Consider the following 7,388-nt stretch of genomic DNA (forward strand, 5'->3'; position numbering starts at 1 on the left):
CATCAGGCCAGGTAATGAAACCATTCAGAAAAGCTACTTTTGAGACATCTGTACTGCTAGACATGCGTTCTTCGTAAACAGTACGATGATATAAGCCTTTATTCGGCGTTTTTATGTTGGCAACACTCCACCAGCGAAGAATGACTTTGATGAAATTTGCTGTTGCTGCCGCATGTTGAAAATCAGCTTCACCACTGCGTGCTGCCAAGGCTGTGGCTACGTGCGGATTAAAAACCTGCAGTACCAGCTTCACATTTTGCCGTTCCAAGTTCCTCTGATTAAGTGCCTTGGATGTCAAGCCATACCCAGGCTTTATCAGTAGAGATTACCCCTCTATGTAAATCTTTTAAATTCCTAAATGAGGTAGTCTTTTTGCATTCAGGGCGAACATCGTTGTTTGAAAGCTCAAAGTGTGGGTAGAAAAAACAAATCCCCGCATTTTTCTGATTCAGCCAATTGTTCCTGATACACTTGAAAAGATGTACAGCATCTACCACATAAAATATTGGTCTATCTGGATCTGCCGGATGTGGATAAACATGACGAAGCATTGGCTTTGGCAGAAACGTCTTCATTACCTTTCTGTTTAGAGAGTTATTGTCACAAACAACGGCTATGACCCTGTACCCAATATCTTCTAAGCGTATGATCACTTTCTTTAGTATGGTATGAAGTTGGTCGCCCTGTATGGTTTTTACCGGAAGAATGTGTGCTACCTTCTTGAATGAGCTCAGCAGACTTTGTATCAAAAACATTTGTACAAATGTGGCTGCCTCGCTGGAATTCACTGCTGCACCACATATGCTGCCCCCCTTATAATCAAAACAAGGCTTGATATCAATTTTGTCAAGCATCAACGTCACTGTATTTTCATGTGGCGGCAGATGTGTAAATCTCTGGTAAACATACTGAAGAAAAGTTGCATCACAAGAATAAATTTCTGGGCACATTTGTACAGATGAGCAACTTTCATTATTGTGTTCGGATGGGGCAAGACTAGTGTTTTTGTTTTTCTCAATTACTTATAGGCATGCAGCGATATTGTGTGGAGAATGCATGCAAACACCATTACCTGTGTGCTGTACTGTTACGCTCTGCAGAGAGCAGTGTTAGCTGTTTAAAAATTTCAGTCCCTTTCTTGTTTTCATTAATGCTTGCTTCCAATTTGTCCAGAAGAGAATTTACTGCAAGCGACAGGTGGCGAGAACTACAACGCTCACCAGACTCGTCAGACAGCATGCACAGATTGTACAAAATTTCCAACAAGGAGCTTACTTTGCAAACCGAGTCTGGTACAACAGCGCTACCAAGATTCTTGATCGCGGATCCTTCGTAGCAGGCTGAGATTTGGAGGTTTTCGAGCACTGTCAACGATGCCTTCAACCAAGGTTCACGATCGTTGGCGATGTTCAAAAACATCGTACACTTTTATTTATGAATCACAGTCCACTGCACTGACACTGAGGCCACTTGCAGGCGCGCCTTCAGTTCTTCGAGCGAAAAAAATTGGTCTCTCTCCAGCTCCGTTTTATATGACGCCAGTGATCAGCTGACCGCACGAGCGAGTTGGGAAGCTTCTAGTCGGCTCCTCTTAACATCAGGTGCTTCTCTCTTGCTGTTGTCTGGTGCTGAAAAGTACGAAGGGAGTTAGTAAATACGGTAGGCACCGATCCACGGCGCAACCGCGGTACTGGCAATTGAACTGTAAGAACATTTCCTGTTCTTGGATCTGTGTACGATGTCGTCGTCTCGATGCATGAAGCGTCGAAATGATCGGCGCAAACCTAGACAAACGTACAAATATTTTATTTATTTTTTATTTTATTTATTCAATACTGCAGGCCTTTACGGCCCAAGCAGGAGGGGCATACACTTGGCATCAGCGTATAGAACGAAGATAGCAAATAATAATTTCAAAACACTTGTTCTATGGGCAAAAGAACATGAGCAAAACAAGGACTAAACGAAATGCAAACCGAGCTCTTCATTTGGGAAAGTCCAACAGAAACAAACAGAAGTAAGCCAATGAATGAAATATGCAAAGATGAAATGTCAAACTTGCAGCAAGGCAAAAACACGAACAGTTTGGGCAACCAAAAAGCAGACAAGAAAAATATTCAAGAGCAATTCAAGGTTTCAATTGAATCAACGCTGGTTAGAAGAGGCAGAGGTAAGTTGTTCCAATCTGTTATCGTGCGAGTAAAAAAAGAATATTTAAAAACATTAGTTCTGGTGCTGTATGGCGTTAGAGAGTCATCGTGTCGATGTCGTGTTCGGCGTGCCGTAAGTAGTGTTATGTACGGATCAGGAGTCAGAGCAAGAAGGTTATTTTTAAGAAGGAACATAAATTTTAAGCGTTGAAATTTTCTTCTCAGTTCCAGTGTCGGTATTCCATGTTGTTTCATTAGTGCTGTCGGGGAATCAGTTGCACGGTACTTCGAAAAAATAAACCTGACTGCCTCACGCTGTATTCTTTCGAGAGCGTCAATGTTAGTTTTGGTATAAGGGTCCCACACTACGCATGCATATTCAAGTTTTGGTCTTATTAATGATGTATAAGCTAAAAGTTTAGTTTCGGCGGGGACATGCTTCAATTTATGACGGAGAAGGCAAAGTTTCCGAAAAGTGTGTCACATACGTTAGTTATGTGAGTGTTCCAGTTTAGGCTGTTTGTTAGTGTGACGCCAAGATATTTATACTCGCTGACTTCGGTTAGTGGTTCTGTCCCGAGGGCATAGGGAAAAGAAAGGTTATTAAGTTTCTTGGTTATTTTCATATACACTGTTTTGTCAGCGTTCAATTGCATATCCCAACAATGACACCAGGAAAGAATATTTTGTAGATTATTATTAAGAGTTATCTGGTAATCCTCGCTTGACACTTCCCTGAACAGCACGCAGTCGTCTGCAAACAATCGTATTTGGACGGGTTCAGTAATAACGCTCACAATGTCATTAATATATATTAAAAACAACAATGGTCCTAGCACGCTGCCCTGAGGGACGCCGGAAGTAACTGGAAGTTCATGGGAGTAGTATGTATCAATATTAACAAACTGTCTACGATCAGTGACATACGCAGCACCCAGTTAATAATGAAAGGAGGAAGGTTAATCATTTTAAGTTTTTCAATAAGCTTAGAGTGTGAAACAAGGTCAAAGGCTTTCCTGAAGTCTAAAAAAATAACGTCCACCTGGCCGGATTTGTCTAAAATTCTAGCAAGGGAATGGATTACCGTTGTTAATTGTGTCACCGTAGAAAATCCTTTACGAAAACCATGCTGCGCAGGTGAAAGTATATTGTTATCCTCCAGAAAATCTCTGATGAAGTTGGCTATGACGTGTTCAAGCATCTTACAACAAGATGATGTTAACGAAATTGGTCGGTAGTTAGTAATCATTGTGGGGTCTCCCTTCTTAGGCACTGGTACTACACGTGCCGTTCGCCAGTCAGGGGGAAGGGCTGCAGTGGACAGTGACGCACCGAAAATTATTACCAGAAAGTGTGACAGCATTTCTGCGTATCGGCGCAGAAAAACATTCGGTATGTTATCCGGTCCTGTGGTAGATTTTGTTTTTAGATTAAGGATCATAGAAAGCACACCTTGAGCGGATACAAATTCAGGAGATACATTTGATAAAGGTGAAAAGGGAAGTGCAAGCTCTTCTGAGTTAATAAACACACTGTGGAAGAATGCATTAAAGTGTTCGGCGATACTTTGCTTTTCGACAACGGGAATGCCATCTTTAATTATTTGATCCACTGCCTTGTTCTTTTTGCTCAGAAATTTCCAGAATTTTTCTGGAGCCGTACGAATAAAGTGCGGCAAAGTGTTATTGAAATAATGCCGTTTGGCATGCCCAATTGACGAGCTCAGCGTAGCTTGTAAGTTCTGTACTGTAGTTGGTGAGGCATTCCGTCGTCTTAAGCGTTTTATTTTTCTTTTCAAGTGAATGACTTCACGAGTTATCCAAGGGTTCTCATTTACTGTTTTCTTTGTTTTCGTTGGAACGAAATTTTCGATGCAATAAGTGCAGATTTTTTTGAACTTGTCCCAAAGTTCTACTACATTGCTTCCGCGAAAGTTGCTTAGGTGTAAATGGAGGTAATCTAACACGCTTTCGTCTCTGGAACGTGTGAAGTCCTTCACTTGTACAGTTTTTGCCTTCTTAGCGGTACATTTTTTTAAATGACACGAATAGTACACCATCCTATGATCAGACATTCCATGTTCAATTGATACTGAAAAATTCTCGATTGTTTTGCTCACGAAGACAAGATCAAGCATTGATGATGAAGAACCATGCACTCGCGTTGGTAAGTTGACACCTTGGTGCAAATTGTGGCATAAGATTATTTCACGCATATATTTAACATGAGTGCTAAATTCGCCACTAGAAGAACAATGTTCCCAGTTAACTCCTGGAAGATTAAAGTCCCCCAATAAAAATTTTTTTTATGTACGAATGAACTGACATGCTCACGCAAATCACACAGGAATTGAGGTGGTGAGCCAGGCGCTCGATAAACGGCAAATAGCAAGAATGAATGTTCGTAGTAAGAAATCTTTAGGCTAATAGTTTCAATGCTATCAGCCTGACACAAGAGAGTTGCTGACAAGTTTTGCTTTACCAGCACAGCCACCCCGCCTCCCCTCGTTGATCTGTCACGACGGAAAACACTGTAAGATGGTGGAAAGACGTCTTCATCATCTATGCCACTGTGTAGCCAAGTTTCGGTCAAAACAACGATGTGCGGGTTGTAACCTAAGGTAATAGCCTCTAACTGATCACTTTTTTAACAATGCTGCGTGCATTTATATTTAATATGCGCATATCTTTCGTGTCAGTCCGGAGCAGTCAGTCTTGTTTAGCACTGTTATATTTACCAATTTTTTTCCTACAGTTTTTAGCGTCATCCCAAATGTAAAGGTCGTTGTCGACTCGAAGTTTCTCGTTGATTAGTTGAACTGTTTTTTTGTGCTCCCTTTCCTCTGAAGTACTGTCCCACAAAAGTTTACGCTTCCTGAGCGTCTTTCGTGAGTAATCGTTTTGAACAGAAGTATTAGAACCTTTGAGTTTGAAAGCATTTTGCATGACACTTCTCTTTTCTTCGTAATCTTGAAAATATAAAATTACTGGCCGCGTTTTATCGCTCTTGCCGATCCGATGTATTCGGGCTACAGACTTGCACGTGATTTGTAACTTGGTAGAAAATATATCAGTTAGAATTTTACGACGCAGTACAGCCTCTGTCTCTTCTGATTCCTCTGATACCCCAAAAACCAGTAAATTCGAGCGTCTACTTTTATCCTGCAAATCCGTAATTTTCGCTTCTAAGGCTTTAACCGTGCTTTCAAGTGCTTCCACGCGTGCGGCTTGTTTCTCCATTTCTGTAAATCGAGTCTCCCAGTCCGTCAGACGTGTTTCCATGCTAGTTTGTTGTATACGAAGTGCTGCAACATCCTCAATTAATTTATTCTGTCCCAAAAGCAGTTTTTCAAGCAGTTAATTTGTGCTGGAACCTTCCGTGTCAGGTCCGGGATTCAACTCGATATCTCCGCTCAAGAGGAGCAAGCATACGCAGTACACGTCATACACCATTAATACAGCTTGCTGTGGGCACGGCAAGACCAAAAGACAACGGTTGTCGCTTTTAACTGAGCTGTAGTAAGCACTAACCTGTACAAGGCAGAAGAATGGTCTGTTAAGCCACATGGTCGCTCGCGGTCCGCCGTGCCCACTGAAGTCGAAGGCTTGAAGTTGCTCTTTTATATTCCAAAGCGATGAGGTCACGTGTCGTGATGGTGGCGCTGTCGGTGCATCACGGAACAGTAAAGATATCGCCAAAGGAAGAAGAGAGCTTCGGTCCCTTGATAATCTTGACGCAGCCGCAGATCGGGGATCAGCAACCGCATCTGGCAGGTTTGGAAGGTCGATCTGCCCGTCAACTTGGTTGATTTGCTTTGTTGTTCCGACGAGACCAAAAGCAAGGACCTGTACAAGGCAGAAGAATGGTCTGTTAGGCCACATGGTCGCTCACGGTCCGCCGTGCCCACTGAAGTCGAAGGCTTGAAGTTGCTCTTTTATATTCCAAAGCGATGAGGTCACGTGTCGTGATGGTGGCGCTGTCGGTGCATCACGGAACAGTAAAGATATCGCTAAAGGAAGAAGAGAGCTTCGGTTCCTTGATAATCTTGACGCAGCCGCAGATCGGGGATCAGCAACTGCATCTGGCAGGTTTGGAAGGTCGATCTGCCCGTCAACTTGGTTGATTTGCTTTGTTGTTCCGACGAGACCAAAAGCAAGGACCTGTACAAGGCAGAAGAATGGTCTGTTAGGCCACATGGTCGCTCGCGGTCCGCCGTGCCCACTGAAGTCGAAGGCTTGAAGTTGCTCTTTTATATTCCAAAGCGATGAGGTCACGTGTCGTGATGGTGGCGCTGTAGGTGCATCACGGAACAGTAAAGATATCGCCAAAGGAAGAAGCGAGCTTCGGTCCCTTGATAATCTTGACGCAGCCGCAGATCGGGGATCAGCAACTGCATCTGGCAGGTTTGGAAGGTCGATCTGCCCGTCAACTTGGTTGATTTGCTTTGTTGTTCCGACGAGACCAAAAGCAAGGACCTGTACAAGGCAGAAGAATGGTCTGTTAGGCCACATGGTCGCTCGCGGTCCGCCGTGCCCGTAAACATCTCAGAATCCACTTATTAAAATGGCCTAATGCTATCTTGTTTGTCTATAAGACTGTTTGCAGCAAAGAAATGTGGCCACAATCAATCTATCCGGGCTTCGGAAGTATCACAATAAACGTGCTGATTAAGTAAAAGCAACCAGGCGCACATAACAGTATCATAAACATTACTTACCTTAGTGTACGAAGTGGGCACGAAGTCCTTCCTTGGAATGGCCCGTAACCACTTCTTGAAAGTGTCGTCGTCTTTTGGGAAAGAAAACACTTGGATCTTCCTGCCCGTATCGTAATTGCCGGCGCACCCCGGCACACAACACTTGTTCGGCATTTTAGTATCCACTGCATAACGCACACGGAAACAAAATTGCAGCAAAACAACGACGAAAGACGACAAACGCGACCATGCCGCTGCAATCAACCGGCCCGCGCGGCGCAGGGATCGTGAAGGAAAGAACAACAGGGACTAAAACCATGTCGCTGGCGAAGCGGCTTCCGCAAGCGTCAGCCTGCCGGATGTTACGTCAAAGTTTTGGGCGCAGGCCTGTAAGCTGTTCAGGGGGTAGTGCCAGTGCGGTCTCACAGGCGCCAGCGTGGAGGGGCGCCGACCCTGTCGGGTGTGACGCAATATAAAAGTACGGCTGACTCCGAAGGACTCGCACAAAAGATCAGTCAGTGCCGCTGTCTATGCCGTCCACT

At 43.8% G+C, this 7,388-nt stretch overlaps 1 pseudogene; it reads right to left on the minus strand.

Annotated features, from left to right (window-relative positions):
* Positions 1-859: 859 nt before the first annotated feature.
* LOC144125859 (uncharacterized) lies at positions 860-7,020 on the minus strand (annotated as a pseudogene).
* Positions 7,021-7,388: the final 368 nt, after the last annotated feature.

This window comes from Amblyomma americanum, chromosome 1, assembly GCF_052857255.1.
Source record: "Amblyomma americanum isolate KBUSLIRL-KWMA chromosome 1, ASM5285725v1, whole genome shotgun sequence".
In the NCBI taxonomy this organism is placed as follows: Eukaryota; Metazoa; Arthropoda; class Arachnida; order Ixodida; family Ixodidae; genus Amblyomma; species Amblyomma americanum.